Source organism: Balaenoptera borealis (genome assembly GCF_965194805.1).
Source record: "Balaenoptera borealis genome assembly, chromosome: 7".
Classification (NCBI taxonomy): Eukaryota; Metazoa; Chordata; class Mammalia; order Artiodactyla; family Balaenopteridae; genus Balaenoptera; species Balaenoptera borealis.
The window spans coordinates 91,338,457-91,365,235 of NC_138864.1; the positions used below are offsets into that span (position 1 = coordinate 91,338,457).

A 26,779-nucleotide genomic window follows, 5' to 3' on the forward strand; every position below is an offset into this window, starting at 1 on the left:
CACGGCAAAGGCAAGGAAAGGGACTCGATAAATGTGTTGAAGAAAGGGTTGCTTTTATCCACTTGCTTTCCACTGTTCCATCCACTTGGTCAAATCCAAGGCCCCAAGATCAAAAGTAACAAAAGCAGTGACCACAGCAGGTGAGGCTGTGAGATATTCATTACGAACTTAAACGACCCAGTATATTTTTTTAATAAGCAAGGCCTCAATGATTTTACTAAATAAAATGCCCCACTGCAAAGAATCCTGTGAATTTTAGAGCTAAAGGAGCTCAGAATGGGAAAGAAATGAATGATAGTGCAAATTAAAAGGAAGAAGAGGGTGAAACTCCTAGTTAAATAATTATAAACTCCATCTTCCAACTAAAACTGTAATCGTTCATTTTCATGGTGTGCTTAGACTGGATAAATGTGTGTTACTTAGATCAATTCCACAATATCCAATATTATGAACAGATAATTCTGACATACACACACACACAACCATAATAGTTAATGTCTAACTTGAACTAATATCCACAAAGAGTGAACTTCTGACCACTAGCAAATTCAATAAAGAATAATATTTTTATTCTACTGTGTGTAACAAATACTAATTATCAACTAAAATTACACATTTTCTTAACCTACGCATGAAGGCACAAGGTCCTGTTTAACAAAGGGTGACAAGAAAGACACTGAGCTGAGCAGTACTAGATCTTCAGGCCTGTCTTTCGCTAGGTGTTCATGCTTGAATGTATCTTACCGATTGCGGGCTTCCTCTTTCTCATCTATAACACTGATATGATTACTGTATCTCCCACATCCCCCTCACTGACTAAAATCCTGCCATTTTATGATAATAAATGATTATGATGCTGCTTACTGCCTCTAATGATGTCAATTACACACTGAGGCCTTAATTATTGGTCAGCCACTATCCTATATACTTTATATTTACTCATTTAATCTTCATGGCAACCCGTGAGGTAGATACTCCGGTTATTTCTATTTTAGAACAGAGGTGAAACAACTTGCCTAAAGTCAAGAGCTAATAAGTGGCTGACACACAAACACAGCCAGTTTGACTGGGAGCCCACACTCCTAACTGTTATGCTAATTTACAGTATCTGATCATGCTTTTCAGTGTAACTATAGAGTCCTTATCAATGAATTTATTAATAGTTCCATTTCTGCTGATATTAATCGAATTTAAATCTTTAAGTGTTACATCTGTAACTCTCTACTTATATATGCAACATTTTACAGGGATTCCAGTTATCAAAAAATATGTTTCTTAAAACAACCCTGTGAAGGATATTGAGTAGTTTTTTACATCTTCATTTCATTTATGAGAATTTAGAGCTAAGACCTAGACGTTTAAAGACTTCCAAATTACAAAGTTCAGCTGCGTTAAATCTCTAATAGAACAAGGAAAGGTAAAAACGAACTAGTCACAAAGCCAATGGACAACGCAGCTCAGTTAGAAACTTCAGATTCCTGGCTTCTACTCTCGCCTAAATGTTTAGCCCTCTCAAATTCTTTCTGCAAGGTAGGTCTCTCTCCTGCCTAAGGTCCTGACAAATCAGAATTGATAAAATGAAATAAAGTTCATCATTTTCTCCTCAAACCTACTTTTTCTCCTCAATTCCTTCTTCTGGTTAATGATATCAACAATTACTGATCCAAACCAAAAACTGGGAGGTCTATTCTTTCTCTCCATCAATCCCATGTTGTCACTCAATTCCACAAATCCTACCTTCAAAATATTGCTCACATCTGTTTATATGTCTCATTCCCATTGCTGTTGCTAAAAATCTTGAATCATTTGCAGGCTATGAAAGGTCCTCTGTGATTGAGGACCATAAGCTCACCATCCTCATTTCCACTCTTCTGTACCCTAGGCTATAACCTCACCAAACTATTCCTTATATTTTAGCACAGGTTCCATGCTCCTGCGCATGAAAATCTCTCTGCCTGGAATTCTTCTCTTGGTTATGAGCACCTCCTTATCTTAAACATCTCCTCCTCTAAGAAATTTTTCCTTTTCTGTCCCCATCCCCACATGAATTACTCTCTCTTTCTTGTCCATGCCCATATTATGGTACCTTTCATATTGTAGTTTTAGGGTAATATATTCCATTGATGAGATTTAGTTCTAGGCCTTGTGTTCTGAATATGTTTTCTTCAATCCATAAAACAGCCATGCAATGAAAATATTATCCCATTTTACAGATGAAATCCCTGAAATACAGAGAGATTAGAAGGCTATATAATTCAGAAGTGAAGGCCAGGTTTAAAATTTGTTGATATCTCCAAAATCCCATGCTCTTCCTATTTTACCATAGCACTTTATTATTTGTTTATATGTCTGTCTGCTCCACTGGCCATTGAACTCTTAAAATACAAGAAATATATCTTATTCACCATGGAGGTCTCAGTACCTGGTACACAATCTGGCACTCAACAAGTGTCTGGTGAGTAAATGAATGAGCCCATGAATTGTTTGCCTCACTATATAAAACCTTGTTTTATTAAATATCATTTAAATAGAAATGCCAGTTTCATAAATGCGGCTGATGGGGAAAGAAGATTTGAACAATGTTTGAGTTTTTAATGTAATTTTTATTGAGTTTCTTATATCCTAACTCATTAATAAAAGAAATAAAGAATAATATTGGTATGCTTCCTCTCCCAACGTTATTCAAATTGGCTTTTTTCTTTCTATAAGATGTTTGGGATAAATTATTAATCTGTTCTTCCAGAAAGGTAAATCCATTTTTCACACAACGACCTAAGCCCTGATTTATAAAAATATATTGCATATACAGTCTATATGTGCAATCGTATTTTGACTCTTCAAAAGGCAGTACTGGCCATCACTAAGTAATTTTTAAGGAATACAGTAAAATCTGGAATGTTCTCTATTTTAAGAAGGTAAATTGTGTCATTGTTTTCTTACCCTCAACCTGTTGTAAAATAAGTTTATCTTAAGAATGGGGGCATTCTACTAAATAAATTCTATTTTATGGAATTGGCAACTGTGAGACAAGTATACTAAATTCTTGTCATAAGATTATAAAAAAGTGCTTCCTGCCATGGCATAGTACAAAACTAAGTGAATATTGGCTTATTTGTCCCAGTGGCCCCTCTATTCTTTGAGAACAAAACTGAATGGGAAAAGTGAATGCTATGACAATTAATAGCCGCAAATGAAATTTTGAAAAATTTTAAAGTTGCTCAGAGATCTGAAAGACATTTGGTATAGAACTTTCATTTTCAAATGTTATGGCTATTCTTTCATAAAAAGGCAGGATCAAAGGTAGTCAGAATTCAACCCTAGAGATCAATTAGGCAGAATTCTTTCTTTATGATCTTTCTATCAAGCTATCCTTCAGTAATTGCTTGGAGAATGGTCTATTGATGGCACCACACAAATTCATGAAGCAGTCTTTTACTTATCCAACAAATACTTACAGAGCAATTTACTATAGGTCAGGAGATTAAACATTATCTCTACTAGTTTTCATTACAATTACAAGTATTATCACCTCAATTTTTTATACAAAAAAGTGAATGTAGTTAAAAAAAAAAAAAATCAAACTTGGAAAGGTATGAAATGGAAAACGAATGCCTCCTTCCACCCCTCTCAACCTCTAATCATTTTTTCCCCCAATAAAATTCTGGTTTCCAGTTTCCAGGTATTTATCTCTACAGAGATCCACTAATTATTTACACATGATATCATATTCAAAATAATTTTCTGTATCTTTGAAAAAGTACTTTAATATCTTGGAAATATTTTCGTAGTTCCAAAGAAGTATATGAGAATGTCTGTTTCCCCACATCTGCTCAAGACCTCTTCCTACTCTTAAAAATAGAGAAACTTAAAAAGTTTTCATTATATGAGTTGCATCTATCCAAACTTACCATATTAGAAGTTAAAATTGAGATATTAAAAAGTTTAGTTATTATTCTTTTCCATTTTAACCATTTTTAAAATTTAAGTATAGTTGATGTAAGTGTTATATGTTACAGGTGTACAATATAGTGATTCACAGTTTTTAAAGGTTATATTCCATTTATGGTTATCATAAAATATTGGCTATATTTCTCATGTTGTACAATATATCCTCATAGCTTATTTTATACCTAATAGTTTGTACCTCTTAATCCACTATATTGCTCCTTTCCTTTCCCTCTCCCCACTAGTAACCTCTAGTTTGTTCTCTGTATCTGTGAGTCTGTTTCTGTTTTGTTATATTCACTAGTTTGTTGTAGTTTTTAGATTCCTCATATAAGTAGTATCGTACAGTATTTGTCTTTCTTTATCAGACTTATTTCACTTAGCATAATACCCTCCAAGTCCATCCATACTGATGTAAATGGCAAAATTTCATTCTTTTCTTTTTTATGTCTGAGTAGTATTCCATTGTGTGTGTGTGTGTGTGTGTGTGTGTGTGTGTGTGTGTGTGTGTATATATATATATATATATATATATATATATACACACATATATATATGCCACATCTTTATCCATTCATCTGTTGATGGACACTTAGGTTGCTTCCATATCTTGGCAATTGTAGATATTTTAAAAATATTTTGAATTATTTTTAAATTAAATATTTTAAATATTATAAATATTTTCAATTAAATATTTTTAAATTAAAATGAAGATCCCATTACATATTAACATAAATAACATTTTGATAAGTAATCATAATCTGAACTTTGAATTGAAGTTCAAAGATTAAGTAACCTACACTAAACAAAACAAAAAAAAATTAGTGAGGCTAATGGCTTTGTTTTACATTTTTTATAAATCTTTTTAATGTTTGCTTTAAGAGATGACAGCTGAATTTCCATATCTGGTTCTGCATTCACTCTCTGGCAATATGTTGTTTTGCTTGAAGTATATGAAAAGAAATTGGCCTCACATAGCAAGTATGTAGTTGGAAAAGGGAAGTGCACTTTAATAGACTTTTTACATAATTGCAGATATTCTTCTTTGATAGCACACCAAAACTTGACAGTGGTAGTTTCTTAAAGAATAATTGCAACGTAGAATCTGAAATCCCACCAAAGAACTTAATGTAATAGCTCTCTTACATTAAAATATATTTATTGGTCTCAAGGCATCCATATTTTAATATGGACTTTGAATGATCTTTACCTATGCATGATTTTAATGCACACTTTTGTAACATCATGTACTGGTCATTTGGAAATCCCAGTTCACTATATTATGCAGATTTTCCAAATGTTGTTTTATTTCATTATATAATATTTTAAAATAATTTATAACACCACTGATATTTTCACAGAAGTCCTTAAGAATTGAGCAGCTCTAAAGCTCATGGTGAAAGATATAAGTTTTCCAAAATTAAAAATAATGCTTAGAAGCATAATTCAATCATTGGAAACAAATACTATTAGTCATTTTCCTTGAAATGATAGGTTCCCTTCATCAACTTTTGGGAAGATATCTATCAAACACCAAAGTCTGGATAACCATACTGTAATTTATCAGTGAATCAAGTAAAAATGGTGTTACCATGTACAGTAGTGGCTAGTTCAGCTGGCAACTCAATAGCACAAGTACTTTCCTCAAGATAGCCATTGTACTTCAAAATGTAGCAAAAATATGTACTTTTGATTTCATCACACAGAGTATTAAAAAGGACATTGTACCCAAAGGTTGAGACTTAATAAAATTAGTTATTTTACTCCTTCATCCAGGACATTCTTTTTTTTTTTTTTTTGAAATTTCATATAATGTCTGAAACATTTATATTAACATATTTCCATACATATTTCCATACAAATACAAATATAAGATTTTTAGAAATTTCATGTAATGCATCCAGGACATTCTTAAATGAAACTGGCATACTTTTTTTTTTTTCTACCAGTGTATAATGAAGAAAACGTTAATACTAGTTCAACTTTGTGCCTTGATTTGTGCTAAAGCACCAGTAGTTTTCCCACCATTGCTTTTGCACCATCAATGAAACTCAGCAAAAAAGGTAAATACTGCCTTAGCATTCTTATAAAAATAGTTTTGACCTCACAGACGTCTTAAAAGGGTATTTGGGATGCCCAGGGGTCTGCAGACCATAGTTAGAAAACTGCTGCCTAAATCATCTCTATTTCAAAGGTAAGGAAACTACGACATTAAGTAACCTACCTAAAGACAAACAGTAAACAGGACAGCGGAAATTCAAACCCAGGCATTCTAACCCCAAGTTCTGGTTTCTGATGACTATGCAGCACTGCTTAGGACATACTGTTGCCAATATTGTCACAAAGTTCTTTTCACTGAAATTTCACACTGGCCCTTGCTTTGCCCTCTGATATCATAATATACATTCATTCATCAAGTATTTAGATTGCTTCTACTATGAGCCAGGGACTGAGCCCCATGATGGGGATGCCAAAATGAATAAGGTATTGTCCTCACTTTCAAGGAGTTCACAATTGACTGGGGAGATAAATGTGTAAACAACTACCTGTAACGCAGTGTGATAAAGGCTATAGTAGTACTCCGTACAAAGTATTTTGGAAGCACAGAAGAGTGATTAATTCTGTCCAAAGAAGGGAGGAGGAGGAGCGGGTGATCAGGGGCTTAAGAGCGAAAGTGCATTTGAGTCGGACTTGAAAGACAAATACATCTTCTAATCCTTTTATTCACAGGATAGTCCTTCACCTACTTGAATACAGCTATTGTGTGTCCTGCATAAGTTTTCACTTCTTTGAATTAAGTATTTCCATTGCTTGAAGAATGTATTATGAGGATGAATATAGGAAATAAATCCCCCTATTATGGGAAATGTCTTCTAAAAATATGTATCTATCATTCTTTTGCAAATATATTTTCCTTTTTAAAAAAAATATTTATTTATTTATTTATGGCTGGGTTGGGTCTTTGTTGCTGCACACAGGCTTTCTCTAGTTGCAGCGAGTGGGGGCTACTCTTTGTAGCGGTGCACGGGCTTCTCATTGCGGTGGCTTCTCTTGTTGCGGAGCACGGGCTCTAGGCCATGGGCTTCAGTAGTTGCAGCACGCAGGCTCAGTAGTTGTGGTGCACGGGCTTAGTTGCTCCGTGGCATGTGGGATCTTCCCGGGCCAGGGCTCGAACCCGTGTCCCCTGCATTGGCAGGCGGATTCTTAACCACTGTGCCACCAGGGAAGTCCCAAATATATTTTCACATTTGTTAACATCAGCCTGTAAATAATCATGAGAACCCGCTGATTTTGCCTAATATCTAAATAGCTTATGCCAAACCACAATTAGGGACAAATGCACAAACTAAAGAGACTGTTCACAAAATGCCCCAACCAGACTTTTTAGCCATCTTTCCTCTAATCCAGAGGTCAGAAAACTTTTTCTGTAAAGGACCAGACAGTAAATATTCTATGCTTTGTAGGCCAGATGATCTCTGACATAACTATTCACCTCTGCCTTACAGTGTGAAAACAGCCAGAGTCAATATGTAAACGAATGGACATGGCAGGGTTCCAATAAAATTTTATTTACAAAACAGGCAGTGGACCACATATGGCCCACAGGCCATAGTTTGCTGACTCCTGCTCTAAGCCATCTTTCCTTTTATGCTCTCCTCCTTTTCACTGTATAATGCAAAGAACATTAGACTTGAAATCAGGAGAACTGGCTTTTAATTCTACCTCGCTCATAACCAGCTGGGTGATTTTAGGCAAATTGCTTTACTACTCTGGCCCGTGTTTCTTTTATCAAATCAAGGATCTTTAGATTATATGATCAATAATGGCCCTTCCTAAATTCCAAAGAATTACCTCAAAGTAACTCTCTTCCCCACAGTATTCCTAATTCATTCCATCATGAAATAAACAGTGTGACCTTCAATGATATTAATAGAAACGTTTATCTCAAATGAAAAGAGGGCAGGTCTACTTCACTCTATAAAGTTCAATTATGAGTAAAACACTAACAAGACTGTCCATAAGAAAGCAACCAGGGACCTAAAAAACCCTGGAAATTTTAGCAAATCAAATAGGTTTGAAAGAACCGTGTAAAGAGTAAAGCAGAAATATAGTAGGCGTAATAGTCTTCTTCAAATGCTTGGAATCAAACAAAGATTAGAACTTAAAACATCCTAGGTCTGAATGATATTTCTGAGTCCTTGGTTCTGACCAATTTTAAGTTCTGTGCCTTCTGAAACTTTGTAATATCTTAAGTCTGTAAAGTCATTGCTAGTAATAACGTTGAAGTAATATAATTTAGAGTTTATATCCTTGTGTAGTATATCATTCGAGCTCCCTGGCCCTATGAGATTGGCAAAGATAAATACTATTGCCTTTTTACAAATAAGGAAACCCAAATTCAAAAGGATTGCCCTCCACCTAGAAGACTCTTGACATATGTCATAAAAAGGGAAGGGGCTAAAGCTAAGCTCCCAAATCAGCTTACACAATATATACTGAACACTAAAAAACAGACACCAAAAAATATTTTGTAAAGCATCATCTCCTTTGTATTCTAGGAGGAAGGAGAGCTTGGGTGAGTGGGATTTAACAGCTTACCAGCAACAAAGCACTGTAAATTTGGAAATAGTTGCCTAGCCTTTTGCTTTAGCTCTTAGAGTTCAATTTACCTAGTTTTTCTAAGTGCTTCAACCAAATGTAAATGCTTTATGAAGATAGCTCATAAAACGTACGATGGGGAGAAGGGGTGTTCTATATTAAAACAACCTCGACTAGGAAGGATTTTAAAAGCAAAGAATATTCCTTTCAATTTGACTGGCTTCATAGACAAAAGCCATATTCTTATAGAAATAAAATACAAGCAGCTGTGAATAATTCAAATCACTAAATGGCATGAATGGATTAATATTTTAATGTTATACTTGTCTTTTATCCAGACACAACTTTGAACATAATAAATTTGGTTTCAGAACTGAAACCCTCAAAATTCTGAGTTTGGTTTCTTTTAATATGTATAATTAAATTCATCTTTGAAGACTCCTGAAGGTCGTAGAGGTCAGAAGAAATGTATTTTTATTCAAATGAGTCAATCTGTGGGAGGCCTCCACAGTTTCCTACACAGAAAACTACAAAGAGATTTGAGAAAGCAGCAATTCGAAGCTTGGTTATCCAAAGAGAAAGGCTAATATGGATGAGGAAATTCATCTCAATCAGCTTATTTTCCCTGGGTTTAGAGGATACCAAGGGGGGCACAGCACTGGAGCAAATCATATGTATGCCTGGTTCTCTTCCCTTTCACTCACTCTCCAACTGTTCATAGATTAAATCAGATTGTTTACCACTAATGTCCCAGGTTACCTTTTATGAGAGAAAGGTAAGAAAGGAATAATTTGTGGAATCCTTGGAAAGGAGAAAGGTACATTCCACTCTTGTGTGGAGCAAGTTGGGAGAATTCACGGGCTGACAGTGTGCACATGAGTCAAATGACTTCCTAAGCAACAGAGAGTGAGGCTACTCCACTTTCCTGCAGCCTGCCTCCCTCTAGAAGCTCAAGTTCTCCTAAGGCCGTGGCCAGGAGAGGTAGCACGCAGGACAATGGTTGCATCTTACGTGGGAGTTGGTTTCTAAAATCAGCCTATTAGGCAAAAATAGCCTGAAATCAAAATACCCTTGAAAATCCCTTATATTTTCTTTAAAGTACAGTAGGTATGGTTTTCCAAACATAACCCTCTAATTATACATAAATATAATGTACTCGATAGTATACAGTTTATAATCAAGAAGTCCATCTTGTACACCCCCCAAAAAGCCACTGAAATATTTAAAGATTAGAATCAGTCATGTGAGAAACTAATACCATCAGGCATGCAAGAAGCCACTTGGGGTCACAGTCTCCTGAAAAGGAATGCAGGCGAAAGCGCCTCCACTTTGTAATGTTAGACCCCTTCTCTCCTCCTCCTGCTTTCATTCTCTCTTTCCTCCATTCAGCCATCCCTCTTCCTGACTAGTTATAGTCGAACTCAAGTCACCCTGGGCACTAAGGCACTCCTAGGCATGCTAAATAAGCCTTACATGTATCAGTTTTTTATCGCCGCTCTAACCAATTAAGCAAACTTAAAACAAGTGATCATATGCAGGCTTGAAACAACACAGATCTATTACCTTACAGTTCTGAAGGTCAGAGGGTGGGTCTGGTTGCTCTGGGCTTCCCACAGCCGAAATCAAGGTGTCCGCTGCCTGGTTCTGGGGGAGCATCCACTGGGAAAATGATTCAGGGTGTTGGCTGAATTTACTTCCAGGCAGCTGTAGGACGGAGGTCCTACTTCCTCGCTGGCTGTGGGGCAGGGGTTATCGTCAGCTTCTAGGGGTCGCACTTTGACTCCTGGACCCCTTTCTCCGTATTTAAAGCCAGAGGCAATGAACTGAGTCCGTCTCATGTTCCACATCTCTAGACCTCTCCCTCCGCCTCCTCCCTTCTCCGCCCCTCTCTCTTCAACTGCATCTCTCTGACCGACTCTCTGGTCTTCCTCCTCTGATTTTAAAGACTCATGTGATTATACTGGACCCACCTGGAAAAACCCAAGCTCCTTGCCCTCTTTTAAGATCAGCTGATTATTAACCTTAACTGTCTGTAAAGTCCTTTCACAGCAGTTCCTAGGGGAGGGTTTGATTGAAAAACGTCCTCTAGAGAGGACGCCTTTAGTATTCTGCCTACCGCACTGTAATGACAAATTCTTAGCCCCTCAAACACATTCCTTACATCCCCTAAATTATATTGCACATTTAGCCAGAAGTCACAGGCGGCCAGGTTGGCAATTAACATTTCATTGCAAAATGAAGAACCAAATGAAAACATATCAAACAGGACTATTACAAGACATTACAAATATTTGAATAAAACTTAAAAGAGTTGAAGTAGCAAGTATGAAAATAAGCATGCACTAAAGGAAGACTGACAAATTCTAGAGGGAAAGAGCCTTTAGAAGTTTCATTTGCTCTTTAGACATTTGGGGTCACTGATTTATTGAGAGATGCCCAGATGTTACTTTTTGCCCTGCGAAGTCTAAAGTGCTCAGTGCTTTGAAACAAAGACTCGTTAAAGGCCCAGGTGAAAGTCCTTAACTGAATCTATAGATTCCAGCTGGGGTTTGAGATGCTTCCAAACTAACTTGACTTCAAAACCACTCTGTCATTCTAATTTGAGCCAGTGTTTGCACTGTACTGTCTTTATCCTTGCATATTCTTGGGTTTCGCTAAATGACCTCTGAGCAGAGTCAGTCATCTTGGAAGTCAGGGATTCCCAGGAGCTAACACTTCCTTTGTCTGGGGCTAGTGGTCAGAGGTTTCGCCACTGTCTTCAGCAGACAAGCCGGCCTCCCTTAATTCTTTCACAGTCTGAAAGGGGACTGCTGGTGGCATGTTTTGTAGCTTCTCTGTTGCTTTACCTGGTCTGGGGACCTTGGGTTGGCTCAGAACATTGTGAAACCCAAGCGTGCTCTGTACCTCCCCACATCCACCAAGAACTGAGTTTATATCACGTGACCTGCCAGTCAACCCTAAACAGGCATTTCATAGGTATTTGACACAGAATGGTGAAAATAGTGAAAAGGTTCTTTTTCCCCCACAAGTACCAGCAAGCAACTTAGAATTTTTCATAGAAATTCTAGAGATCAAAAATCACTGAGCAGTAAGAAAATGGGGGAGGGGGGCAGGATTCAGTTTATTCTCACCATCTAAAGGACATGACCACATATGATGTAAAGATGACTTTTTGACCTGAGAAGCTGACGTTAGTAACCAAGTGAGTAGGAGAAAGGACTAGACGTGTTTTCTTTGTTCCTTCCAGTGCATTCCTGACCTGTTTTCCTCGGGGAGCTCTACAGATGATGTACAATGCCTGCCTCCTCCCTGCCATCCCCTATCTCATACACAAGATGTAATCAATACACCTTGAATGGCTCTGCTCTTATTTAACTGAAGGCCACAGAAGGCTTTTTACACTGCTAACTCAAAACCATGGGAGATATTCACTCCAGAATAAGAGAAAGTGGATCTCTTAGAAAAACTCTATCACTAAATTGAAGTATCCTTAATTATATCCTTCCACCTACTGGCATTCTTAGACCATTTGGGGGCATGTCTGATTTCTAGTGACTTCATAGTATATTCATTAAGGCAAAACAATAATATTAAATCTTCAGCTTTTTCAGAGGTTCAATATTAGAAACACCTTTTATAGCAACAGCCATTTCTGTGCTCTTTCAATAAAATAATTTATACATTATCCATTGAATTTTATATTACAGAATGCCAAATAGACAGACCTATGTGATAAATTTCTCCTGGATTTCAATTCTAGCTCAGGAGTTATTAATTGGTATCTATCCCTATCCCCACCTCTGGTTTTATCTGGCCAGGAAAGACTCGGTTTTGGTTTGGTTTTAGTTTGAATTTCTTTGCGTGGGGCAAACACAAGCTATACCATTCTCTACGGTTCACACCAAGCCTCTTCACGCCTTTACTTACCAGACTGTGCACTGCGGACCCCTGAGACTAATATGAAAGGTCTCTTGAGTTCAACAAGGAGAACTAGGTAAACCAAAGTATTTTCTTTTTTTTACTTTAGTTGCCAATAACTTCAGAGTTAGGTTTAGAGCTCATCCACATTAATAAATCCATTTGAAGTTGCTTCTAACTTTTCCTCCGTATGATTTCATTGCTTGTTCTGAGTTTATTTTGAATTTCCTAGTTTTTACTGCAATTTATTTATAAAGTTTCCCCAAGTTTTTATTATAATAAATCTTAATTATATTTTGTAAATAGGGGCCTCCAAAGAAACATACCAGATGTAGTTACCTCTGTAGTACACTCAATTTAGTACAGCCCTTTCCCAGCCTAGCACAGCAGCCTATCATTTAAGAAATGGCCACCAGACATAAATCAGGCCTCATCTGCCATATTAACATAAAGAAGTTAAGAAGGGCTTAAGACAATGTACACGTTACATACTTAAGGGGATCAGAACATGCCATTTTGGCATACTGATTATTTTGAGCTAAAGGCACTTAAGAGACAGCAGATGTAGGAAGGGCTCTCTCTTCCTACTTTATACTTAAAAGCAGGCCATACAATTTCGCATGAGAGAGATGACCTCCCTGTACCAGGAAGAGAACATTCTTATCACTGGAAACTGGGAACCTATGCAGAAATGGATCTATACAAACAAACCCACTAAAATAACCCTTGTCTTCCATTAGTTTCCCCCATACACTTCCTAATCATTTTCCCACAATTTACTGCCCCTAACTGAAACCCCTTTGTCTTGTCATTTCTCCACAAATTTATCATTCTTTGTTAAAAAAGTATATAAACTCTTAGTCCTAACTGCTTCTTTGAGTCTTCCCTTTTCTTATGAGGACTCTCATGTGCCCATAAAGTATTTAAAAACTTTCTCTCATTAATCTGTCTTATATCAATTTAATTCTCAGGCCCAGCCACAGAACTTAAGAGGATAAAAAGAAGATTTTCCTCCCCTACAACGAACGCATACACAAATTAGCCCAAAACAGTCCTGCAAGGATGTTTCTAATCATTGTTCTAGCAACTGATCATAAGAGAAACCAGTGACAAAATAGCAGACAGTCACAGGGAGGAAGAAAGCTTTGTCTTCCTTCCAACTGTGTCACCATTATTGAAACAAAGAACTAAATATTTATGTTTACTGCTTTTGTAGTTTAGTATTTATTATATAATGAAAAACTTATCGCTGAATTCCAGTCAGGTTAAAGAAGAGAAACTTGCGGCTTGTGACAGCACAGGCTATGAAAATAGACTAGGGTTGGGTTTGTCTCCTGCTACAAAGAGAATTGTAGGGATTAATAAAACCTTAACAGAAAGCAATAGAAGAACTGATCACAGCAGGCAGTGGGGAACCTCTCAGAGATCCTAACTTATTGAAGCAAACCAGAACATGGTTCCATGACACAGGTGCCTTTTGCCACCTGCCAGAAGTCCACTCCCTTACCATGTAACCAGAAGAATGGATGAGAGGTAAACACTGAGAACCGTCTGCAGGGTGGGCTTCAGCTGGAAACACTCATCTGGAAATTTCTTCCTGACTATGGACTAGTCATCTGTGGCATGTGAGCTCATAATGTCGCCACAAGACACCCCAGGAAGGAATAATTATGTAAAATAGGTAACTAAATCACCTCTAGTGCTCAGAGTAGAAGAAGCATTTGCTTCACCAAAGAAACAAAATGGAACAAAAGAAAACAAAACAAATCCTTATTGAAAAGTCCCAAAAAAAAGTAGGGCTGAGGGACCCATTTCAGGGGTGATGCGAAAGAACTTGTCTGGATGGGGGTACTATGACTCTATTATTGGATGCTGAGGAACAAAGGTGTTTATTACCTGAGACCAAAGATCTGATCCACCAACCAAATATGGGGTATGGCAGAGCTTTCTACAGACTCTGAAATTTTTGTCCTCAAAAGTCTCAGATTATCAAGCAAAGACTCTTAGAAAGCTGCCAGAAAGTCTCCCCAAACATCCAGAGAGCCCTGGGACCAAGGAAAACCAGAAAGTGGAGAAAACGACCAGGGGTAGCTGAGCCAGGAAAATGAAGCTGTTTGGTTGTAAATTTCAAATTTATTTCTCCTAACTGACATACTTGCCTTTGTTCCCTAAAGATAGTTCTGAGCTAAACTTAGTAGCTATATTTTTATTCCTAAATCTTTTTTCTTTCTTTGTGAATTTAACTGGGTAGTAATAAGATCTATTATTATTACATGTATGAAACTGTATTCAATAAATGCTAAATAATAGAAGATTTAAAATCTTTTAATAATCCTGTGTATTAGTCTCATTGTCTCTTTTCTCTTGTTCTTCTCATTTAACAAATCTTTCTTCAAATATATCACATTAGGGGGGTTGCTGTTTACCCTGATGCGTCATTGACTTTGTAGAGCATGGCATGTGCTGAATTGAACATTGTAATTACATTTAGACCCCGGGCAACACCCAATTGTTCACTCTCATTTGTAGCTGGAAGCACCTACAAATGACATGTTTTAATGAATTACAGATCCTGTGGTGAGTTAACAGGATAACAAATCTCAGTCAGTATTGCATAAATTGGGGTGAGGAGAAGCTGAGCTCTTTGTAAACATATGACTTGGTAGGATGGAATTCCTCTAGAGACAGTTAAGAAATGATAAGGTTGAATTCATATTGGCCCTTGTATTCTCACTGTTCTGTCAGCCTACTCAATTCATATGTTCCAGCTGACTGTTTCCCAGAATTTCTCTGAGGGTAAGACCTGAATATAGAAGTATTGTTGTAATTTGGAGTGGGGGGGGTACATGCATAAACACACATGGCAAAGTCCTCTCATGCATCATCAGTTATTAGAGAAACTCCTTAAAAACTTCTGTGACCCTAGGCCTTCTATTTGTTGCCCTTGTACTTCAGGTAGCTGGTGTGGTATAATGAAACATAAAGCATTAATGAAATTCTATTTTATTTTTACCTATCAAATTGGAAAAAATGGAAAAGATTGATAACATCCAGTATTAGTAAGGATGCCTAGGGATGAAGGGAAACTCACTTACTGCTTATGGCCATGTTTATTGCCACCACCTTTCTGGAAAGTAATATGGTAATATACATTACAATTTAAAGATAAAGGTACCTTTTGAATTGGTAATCTAAGTTTGGGGGATTTTTTCATACACATTTAAAGGAGCATACATAAGGATTTCTGTACAAAGTTGTTTATTGCAGTATTGACAGTAGAGGCACAAAGCTAGAAACAACCTGAATGTTCATCAGTAGAGGAATGATTAAAGAAAACATGCTACCTCCATATTATAGAATATCATACAGCTATTAAAAAGAATGAATTGCATCTATAGGTATTGACATCAGGGGAATGAATGTGATACATTGTACAAAAAGAAGCAAGTGACAGAATATATGCATATAGTATCATTCCAGTTTAGGAAAGGGAGGGAAAAAAAGAGGGAGGGAGAAAGAAGAGAAAGGCAGGCAGGGGGTGGGGGGAGAGAGAGAAGGAAACAGGTAAGTGAAGGGAAAATGCAAAAATCTGTTTCGGTGGGTGTGTATCTATGTTTAAATGAGCATAGAGAAGGGACGCTACCCTGCAGATAACTATCTTAACACTGGTTACTCAGAGGAATGAGATGACGGAGCGAAGGTGAAGTTGTTCATTTGTCTTTACACAGATAGCTCGGTACGGTTTTATTCGACACAGAGAAGAATGATAACTGTTGTTGCCCACCTTTGTTTGCCAAAAAAAAAACAGTAATACAATCTGAAGAAGATAGGGTGATGGAGACCATGTAGGGACCTCCAGCTACTTTTTAGTTGGTTGAAGCTATAAGATGATTGGGGTGGAGTTGAGGGTGAAGACTAAACTGTGCTTTCTTTCCCAGCAGGAATTCCAGCATGGTTTGGACATGAACATGCCCAGAAGGCCTGGCAATTCGGTCTTCAGTTTCTACCCGTCAATTCCAACTTATAGGTTGGCGGTGACTCATGGTGACAGACCAACAGACCATGAACATACTGGCTTTGGGGCCTAGACTAGGGGGATCCATTTTGTTTATTCCTAATAAATAAATCTCTGGAAGAGTAAATGTTACTGTTCTGCCAGAAGAAGCCTTGGCTTAAGATATATACTTATGGTCTTAGGTGGAAATAGTAGTCACAATTGTTAATAGACTAATTCTTAGCCTCCTAAATCATCAGGTTCAGTCAGTAGTTATCTGGGCCTTCAATCATATATTCCTAAAGAATCTTTGAGCACGCCCTCCTAATAAATGTAAATTTATTTATAGCCAATATATAGGTTCTACTGTTAATCAACATTTTGACTTAATTTTTCATGAAATTAAATAGAAGTAGATATTTTATTATTTTTTCTTAATGCATCCCAATGGATTGTTCTTTGTGTTTCTTGTGACTTGTATACTTCTCTTTGGGATCTATGGTTTTACAGGTCCTAATGATTTATTTATTAAATGCACTTATAAGTTCCATTAGAAACATGGAACAGTTAGTTTGAGCCAGAAAAAACAAAAAATCACAAGGAGAAATCTCTGTCATCAATTAATGTAGCCTTAAACGTTTTAAGATCTAGTAATTTTATTTCCCACAAATACTCAACACTTTAGGTCTATTAGATGTCCTTATTAATATGACTGATTTAACAACACAATCAATATCACTGCATTCTTCAGTTCAACAATTCATTTCAGTGTTGTTGTTTGTCCCTTAAATCCCTTGATTTAAGCCATTTTAATATACGAACATACAGACGTAAACAAAAGACAAATTAGGAGATGTTGATTCACATAATGAAGGGATTATTTTGTTCAGTGAAAGACAGATCTTGGAATATCTTTAAATAACTAACTCCATTAGTTATTTGCAAAATTATGCTATTTATATGCATTAGTTATAGATAGACATCAGCAAAAACATCAAATGAACAAAGTAATCATTAGGACTTGTAAACAATGCTTAGTCAATTAAACAAACAAAAAACAGAAGGCATATTAGACTAATAAAGGCTGTGCTAAAAGGTTAATTCATTTTCAACTTAGGTTAACACAAATTTCATTCTCTGTTGACCTGGGTATAGATTTACCAAAAATCATATTTATGACAGAAAAGATCAGCCCTTAAAAGTGTATGTGTGGTATATCTTCCTGAACTGCTGCCTTCTCTTACAGCTTTCCTCTTACCCAAGTACTCAATTATATATACACCCAGATTAATGGTTTGAGAGAGTGCAGTGAAATTTAAGCACCACAATTAAGCAAACATATTTGAGTTAAAACATTTAAAGACTTCATCACTGTCCCACTCATTAACTGAACATCTACTAAGACAGACATTCCCTGCTTGCACACAACCCTCCTTCCCTTGTTTCCATCTACTCTTTACCTTTCTCCATCTTTCTCTGTGCTTGTGGATGCAGTCGTTGATGGAGTATACTGATGGACTTCTCTAGTCCCTGGCTTTTGTTTGGGTTTAGCCAGTAATAGGCCAATGAAAAGCATTGAGAAGGCATAAGGGAATGAGGCTCTATTTCTGCTGGGTTTCACTTCTGCCATAGCCTGAACCCCTCAAAAGGCTACAGCTCTTGCCAGCAGTTCTCTACTACAGCTACAATCTCAGCCACAGCTCTTTTCAGATCCTAGTAACCTCTCCCCACTTTTGGCCCTCAGACCAAGGAGTGATAATAGCTTCCTGCTGTTGCTAGCCCAAGAGTGCTTCACCATCTTTGTTGTCTCACCCTTATCCCTGCTCATATCTTTATAACTAGTCTCCTTACTAAACACTCCGCAATTACACCAATGAAGTGTACCATCTCTTTCCTTATGGGATCCTGACCCACACATTGATATGCTAAGAATCTATTAAGAGCTCTATAACATATAAAAATAAATTAGAAATTGACTCTTGTCTCAAACAGTTTACAGTCTGGTACAGGAGATAACTGTGGTTCATCTGATATCGGTTAAGTTCTGTTTAGACATAATTGAGAAGGGGAAAAAAGAAAGGTAGAATATTCCATGGGATGACTTGTTATCTATATGCTGGCTTGAAATAATTTAAATTTACATGTGACAGAATGAAACTGTATTTAGAAACATTATATCAAGACTTTAAAGTGTCTGTCTTTTATAATTTGTGTGCATACAATGTGATATTTGAAAGGGCAATTAAAAATTATGTGCCCTCGCCCCAAATGATTATTTCACATACATATTCATCTTAAGAAAAAACTTCTTGTTTATTTTCTATATGCTATTTTTTTAAAACTTCTGCATACAAGCCCACAGGCTGAACTTTCTTTCAAAGAATATTTAAAACTATCTGGTATTAATGGAACTGTTAATTACACATTTTAGCAATCTGGTGGGGATAAACTCAATTTTGGTAATATTTAGTTATAACAAACAATTGGCTGGGTTCTAGCAGTGAGAAGGCACTAAGTGTTCAAGCAAAAAGGATACTATGTAATGATGTTTATTTAATTCAGGGGGCCATTCAATAAAGTAGAAAAAAGTAGCACTTTTACATGTATAATTAGCTTTAGATTTTAAAGCCCTGGATTTTAAAGTCCACACCAGATGGATTAACAAGCGTTTAATACATGCTTCTCAATAGAACATTTACTTCAAAAGTTTTAATTGACATTTATATGTTCTCAATATATAAACAACAGATGAGATGACTGAAAAGAGATAGCTCTTATCCTTAAAGTTTATAATGAGAAATCTATGCATGAAAATTAATGATAGATTACAAAGCAGGATCTTTTCTCTATAGGTATTTATTTTTAGATAACTAGTAAGGTTAATCTAGAATCACTTAGTTTAATTAGACTTTAGACAAATATTCCCACATGAATATGTTCATGCTTGCTTTATAGCTTCCTGGCTTTCTTTCATCATAATAGATTTGCCATTCACACTGCATTTCAAATCAAATTTTACATGACTTCAGTAGACATATTATAGAATTAACAAATATTGAAATACTATTGCTTGAAGTCTTCTTTTAAGAACTGGGGTTTAGGGGGAAATTAATTTGTAGGTAAGAGCTACTGAGTACAAGTTGGATAATATCTGGATTGGCAAACAGAAGGTGCTTAAGCATTTGCAGAAGTAACCGGAAAGAACCATGAGTCCATTATCAAATTACATCTAAGAACAGATTTAAGATTTTAAAATTTGCCTCTATCCCAATGGCCTGCTTTTCAAAAAGGTACAAACATAAATATGTCTTTGTTAAAATAAACACTAGGTCAGTAAATCTCAAATTCATAAAGTACACTCAAAGCTTTGAACTGTAGAGCCTCAAGTGATACATTAATGGTACAGACATATATTAAAGCACGTAGCATGAAAACCGTCTGCTGTAAAATAGGGCAGAAACACATGAAATATTCTTATCAATCTCAAGTCCAAAAGGGTTACAATTTAGAACATATGCAGGATCAGTTATGCAAAATGGACTCAAGAGCTTCTCCAATAATTTTCTCACTATTTAGAGATTTTTTTCTCCTATACTTTTGAATCTGATGAACAGGGAGAACAGAAAGGAAATATTTAAATAATTCAGTTTTGTTTATTTGGCTAGAATAGCAAATCACGAAACACTCACAGAACATAATTAGCTCCTCTGCACTGTGATTCCAAATCTCTTTGGATGCGGGGCCAGCTGACCAGATGGCGTGCCGTACGTAGCATAATGCCTTTGAAATGGAGGCTTGAGTTCAGGTCCACAGGCCACAGGACAACAGAGGCAGATTGTGATGGGGAAGTGACATATTCAACTAGGAAGGCCTGGGGCTGGCAAGTGCTGCTGTACTCTGCAGCCAAAGGGCAAACCACAGGCCACCTTCCTCAGCCCCTGCCTCTATCTTAGTATGTGGTTGTTACTGTGTTTTAACCTTTAGTGGGGGTTGGAGGGACAGGCGATTTTGAGAGGTCAGAGACACAAAAGAGGTGAGGAAGAGGGGGAAGAAATAAGTTTCCAAAATACCCGTAACTGGCCATGCTGAAAAAAGGATATGTGGACATTTGCAAAATGATGTCATTCCTCTATATTACCCTGTATAAAAGGGAATTTCTTTAAAAATCTTCTTTTGCTCTTAATTAATGAGACTGATTGGCTAGCAGTTTGCTTTATGACTAAGTCTGACAGAGTTTAATGGAAGAGAAGCGTAATTGCAGAAAAGCAATGGAAGAAATTCATTAGAGAAGTCTTGAAACCTGAAAATTATGGGCAAAGCAGACTACCCAAATGGAGATGGAGCAATTTAAGATGTCTTAATTAGATTTAAGACCAGAGCTTAGAAAAACTAAATTAGCTTTATCGAATCAGATAAAAAAAAAATCTGAGATAAAATGCATGGTTATTATTGGATTACTCATGATGGTCTGTACAGTGTTTTACTGGTGATGCTAAAAGTCAGCTTTTATGAGGGGTAACAACAATAACAAAAAGACAAAGAGGATAGTGAGCATGAACTTTAAATAGTACTGCATTCATTCCTAACATTACAGTAAAGGTTTTAAGAAGATGATTCAGCAACTGCCTTCTGCCATATTATCGTGAAGAAATCCAAAAAAGGTAAGCAAAGAAAAGCTTAATTTCAAGTTTGTTGGGCAAAATATTAGAAGAAACACACCAATTTATTATTCATTTGAGAGCTAGAAATTTATATAACACTGTGTGATTCAAAGGTGATAATAGTATGGATATGGAGGGGGTCAGCCAAACAGTTAACAGAATACTATAATTATTAGATAAGTATGGGGCATTAGGGTTAAAAATAAAGAGAAACTAGAGGAGGAGAAAAATATCTATAGTAAGTACAATCCTAAAGCTTGTTACTCATTCATTCATATTTATTGGGCAAGTTAAGTCTCAAGCACTATGCTGGGAATACATCTTAGAACAAAATATACAAGGTCCCTGCCATAGTGGAGATTAAAGGCTAGTAAACAGGACAGACTTTAAACAAAAATGACAGAGATAAATGCAAATTACACATTGAAGTAAGCACCATAAAATGTATAAAGCACCAAAGTGAGATGACGCTAGGGAAATTGGACTTGGATAGGGCCTCGAGGAGGAAGTGGTATCCGCACCTAGACCTGAAGTTGGAGGAAGGAACAGCTAACGAGTGCCCAGGGACGAATATCCCAGGCAGAAGGAGCCAGGGCAGCTGAGGCCTGCTGCCTGGTCGGGGGAAGGTGAGGAGAGACGAGCCTGGAGGAGGAGGAAGGGGAGACAGGCCAGTAAAGGTTGTGGATTTCACGCCAAGGCTTAGGATCTAAGTGAAGCATGAAGCCTTTGGAGGGGTTTAAGCAGAAAAGTGATATGATTAGATTTGCATTTTTAAAAGATTGCTGTCATTGCCGAGCCAACACTGTTGCCAGAGAGGTCTCTGGATCCCCAGAGCACACCAGTTAGTGCATTCATTTAATATTCATTTGAGAAACATTTTTCAACATCTATTGTTTGCCAGTTCCACTGAAGAGGTGGGAAATGCAAAGATCAAACGGGCTTAGATTTTGCTTTCCAGAAATATAACAAATTATTAAATAAATATGATTTATTAGAGGTAAATGTGTATTTAGAGGCATGTATAAAATGCTAAGGGAAACAAGGGGAAACGTTACAAAAATGATAAACATTTTTTTTAATTAATTAATTTTATTTATTTATTTTTGGCTGCATTGGGTCTTCATTGCTGTGCACGGGCTTTCTCTAGCTGCAGCGAGTGGGGGCTACTCTTCGTTGCACACGTGGGCTTCTCACTGTGGTGGCTTCTCTTGTTGCAGAGCATGCGCTCTAGGCGTGCGAGCTTCAGTAGTTGTGGCACACAGGCTCAGTAGTTGTGGCTCGCAGGCTCTAGAGCACAGGCTCAGTAGTTGTGGTGCATGGGCTTAGTTGCTCTGCGGCATGTGGGATCTTCCCAGACCAGGGCTTGAACCCATGTCCCCTGCATTGGCAGGCGGATTCTTAACCACTGCGCCACCAGGGAAGCCCAAAAGTAATAAACATTGAACTGTGTCTTATAAGGGAAAAATATTCCAGCCAGTAGCAATTGCAAAATAATGGAGGCATATAAGAGTATGGAATGGAATGGAGACAAAAGAAGTTCAGCAATGCTGGACTTAGAAAAAAAGTAAAGGCTGGGAAAGGTAAACTTGTGACAAATGCTGGGAAAGGTAAACCTGTGACAAATGGATGGGATGGATGGGGCGATTTTATGTGCTAAGGGATTTGAACCTTATCCTATGGTTAATGAGGAACTTGGATGAATTCAAGTCAGACCAGACGTATTTTAGAAAGATAATTATAGACCCAAGCAGAAGAGTAATGAGGAGGAAGGTACTACTGTAGTAACACGGAGGATAGTTAAGAAATTTCTCCAGTAGTTCAGAGGAGAGATGTTGTTATGGACTGAATGTTTGTGTTCCCCCACCCCACCGATTCATATGTCAAAATCTAATCCCCAGTGTGATGGCACTTAGAGGTGCCACCTGGGAGGTAATTAGGTCATGAGGGTGGAGCCCCCATGAATGGGATTAGTGCCTTTATGGGAAGAGGCAAGAGACCTGACTAGTTCTCTTTCTGCCATGTAAGGACACAAGAAGTCATCAGTCTACAAGCTGGAAGGTCTTCACCAGAATCTGACCATACTGGTACCCTTGATCTCAGATTTTCAGGCTTTAGAAATGTAATAAATTAATTTCTGTTATTTATAAGTCAACAAGTCTGCATTACTTTGTTATAGCAGCCCAAGCGGACTATGACAGACGGTAAAGGCATAACCTACCACAAGGGAGAGTGTGGAGACACCAAGGATGGACAGAATTGCTCTCCCAATTCCTTTATACTTCTATCTTTGCTTCTCTCACGACCACCTATGGCCAGGAATTTTACTGGAGAGCCACGGGTTTCCATTATATGCACACCAAAGACAATGTAAGAACCTCTGGAGTCAAGATGCAATGAGGAAGATTAGAAGAAGAGTCCCAGAAATGGAGGCCAGGGAGCCCCAGGCACAAATTTCCCTACTTCCTCATTTTGTCTAGGAAATGGGATGGCTTGTGTTTCTACCTCCGAACTCTCAGAAGCTGAAATTTTAAAGTAACATGTGCCATAATTTTAGCATTTCAGCCTAAAATCCAAGAAAGCAGCTGATTCTGCGCCAGAACATGCCCAGACCTCTCTCTCTCACCTTTCTTTCCCCTCTCTTTCATTCATTGTCTTATATTATTTATTTGCATATCAGTCTTCCTTAGCATCTAGCACAGTTCTCAGCAAGTAGTACACACTTAATATCGGTTTAATGTTCATTTATAATGATAGCAATTGATGAATGAATAGATAAATGAAAATACATGTTCATTATTTATTTTTGTTTCAGTCTGAGAGCTTTGGAAAAGTATCAGTTCCACTCCCCAAATCCCAGATTCAGAATTATCTTGGGTGGGGCCTGATCATTGGTATTTTTAAAAAGCTCCCAGGTAATTCTCCTCTGTAACCAGGTTAAGAACTCTTGTCTTATAAACTCCTGTTATGTTGCATTCTCAAATATTGCATTTCTATATATTTCACAACATGGGCACAAAAAATGTTGCTTATCACACATACTTAGGAAATACTTGTTGAATTATGCCAATTTTTAAGAATTAAAATACATTCTAATAAATTAAAGTTATAGGATTGTTTCAGTAAGATTTAGAAAATTTTAGCCAGTATACATTAAAAAGGTTTGTTATAGAAATAGACTCACAGACATAGAAAACAAACTCATGGTTACCAAAGGGGGAAGAGAGGAGAGAGATAAATTGGGAGTTGGGATTAAAATACATACACTACTATATATAAAACAGATAATCAACAAGGACCTACTGTATAGCACAGGAAACTATACTCAATATCTTGTAATAACCTACAATGGAAATGAATCTAAAAAGAATATATATATATATATAATATATATATATATATATATATATATATATACACACATATATCACTAAATCACTTGGCTGTATACCTGAAACTAACACAACATTGTCAATCAACTATATTTCAATAAAAAAAAAGGTTTGTTGTAAAGCTTTTAAAAATGTACAGCATGGGTGGGGAAAAATGTAATATAATATACATAAAGCAACTGAATTTCTGCTTGTATTTTTGCACTAGCAACATATATTTTATTTTAAATATATTTCTTTTAGCCTGATTATAATAAATGTAACACATACTTACTTGAAAAAATTTCAGATAATAGAGAAAGTACAAAGAAGAAAGTAAAATTCATTCCTTTCTCTATTAATCACTGTAATATATTTTGGTATATATGGTTTTCCAATTTTGTTTCTCTGTAACAGGGCAATGAATGAGTCTTGACCCAGAATTAATGACCAGGGCTGAAAGTTGAGGTTAAGGAGATGCTAAGTTCCCAAGGGTATGTCAACCCCACAGCAAAGGAGAAACCAAAGTGGAAAAAAAAAAAAAAAAAAGAGCTGAACTAATTGCAGGACTGAGAAATTGGAATGGAGTAATCTTAAATGATTATTACTACATGAAAGAAGCCCATCCGAATAGGCTGCATACTGTGATTCCAACTAGAGTTGACCCTTGAAGAAGTAGTGTTTGTCTAAGTCTGTACATATGTTTTTCATTTCTCATTTCTCTTTTATTTTAATTTTGTTTTTCATCTTTTATCAAACAAAGAATGAAAATCTATCAGTCTTTTGCTTTTGTTTTCTATTAAGCATTCAATCTTATATTTTACTTTTTATTATATTTTCTAATTTATCATACCTGGTATATATCTTTTTTTTTCTTTCTGAATTTATTGAACTGCACAGGTCCACTTGCATGTGGATTTTTTTCACTAAATACATACTACAGTACAACATGATCTGAGATTGGTTGAATCTGCAGATATGGAACTGCAGTTAAGGAGGGCCAACTGTAAAGTTATAGTAGGATTTTCCACTGAGTTGGGAGTCAGTGCTCCTAACCCCACCTCCACCTCCTCGTTGACTCTTGAACACCCCCCTCAGTTGTTCAAGAGTCAACTGTACTTTACATTCTGGAAAAGGCAAAACTATGGAGATAGTTAAAGAATCTGTGGTTGCCAGAGGTTGGGGGGAGAGAGGGACGAATAGGCAGAGCACAGGAGATGTTTAGGGGAGTGAAACTGTTATGAATGTACCACAATGGTGCATTCATGTTATATATTTGTCAAAACCAATAGAAAGGACATCACCAAGAATGAAGCCTAATGTAAACGATGGACTTTGGGTGATAATGATGTGCTAATGTAGGTTAATCATTTGTAACAAATACACCACTGTGGGGCAGAATATAGACTGGGGGAAGTTGTGCATGTATGGAGATAGATGGTATAAGGGCACTGTCTATATTTTCTCCTCAATTTTGCTGTGAATCTAAAACTGCTCTAAAAATAAGTGCTATTAATTATAAAAAATCAGTGTATTTATCCATCTGACCTTTTGATGAAAGAGAATTTGCAAGAACCAAAAGAAATCAGAAATGTATAATAATGAAGAGATTTGACTTTACTAAAACAAAAAGTATATTTGTCTATGAAATTAAAATGCAAACTACTATGTAGGAAACATACTTGCCCCCAAGTATAACTCATGATTGATTAATATATTTATTATATAAATCAATATTTTAAAAAATTGAAATTTTAAAATGGACTAAGTTCATGAAAGAAAAAAATCCCAGATGAAACACAAATCACGAATGAGCATATGAGAAAATATTCCACTGTACTAGGAATCAAAGCAAAATGTAAATTAAAACAATAATATTTATCACTTATAAAATTAATAAAAATTAAAATAAGTGATAGAACACAGTAGTAATAAAGTACAAGTGAAATGGACATTCCCATACACTGCCACTGGAATTAAGTAGCAATAAACACCTCTGGCAAGCAATTTGACAATATAACAATATGCATTAAGAGGTGTAAAACTGGTCCTCCTTTTAACCCACTAATTCTGCCTCTAGAAATTGGTTCCATGGCAATTTTCAGAAATGTAGAAAAGATTCATTTATAAAGACAATTATTATAGCATTACTTATAAATGTTAAAAAATACTAACAAACTGAGGGTCCAAAATTAGATTATGGTACATAGGTAGAAAATAATTCATGAATTTAAATTCATATTTTTAGTGGTCTGAGAAAATTTTCATAATGTAATAATTTAAAAATATTTTTA

General features: G+C 36.5%; 1 long non-coding RNA gene across 2 annotated transcripts in view; it reads right to left on the minus strand.

The window, feature by feature from the left end:
• Positions 1-26,779, minus strand: part of LOC309632524 — a 185,049-nt gene that overhangs the window by 128,178 nt on the left and 30,092 nt on the right. Inside the window, exon 1 of one of the 2 annotated variants that reach the window (XR_014246941.1) lies at positions 10,108-22,190. The exons of the other annotated variant lie outside the window; for it this stretch is intronic. This is a non-coding gene — a long non-coding RNA (uncharacterized lncRNA). Of the gene's footprint in view, positions 1-10,107; positions 22,191-26,779 lie in introns of those variants that run through there. 2 annotated transcript variants of the gene reach the window in all.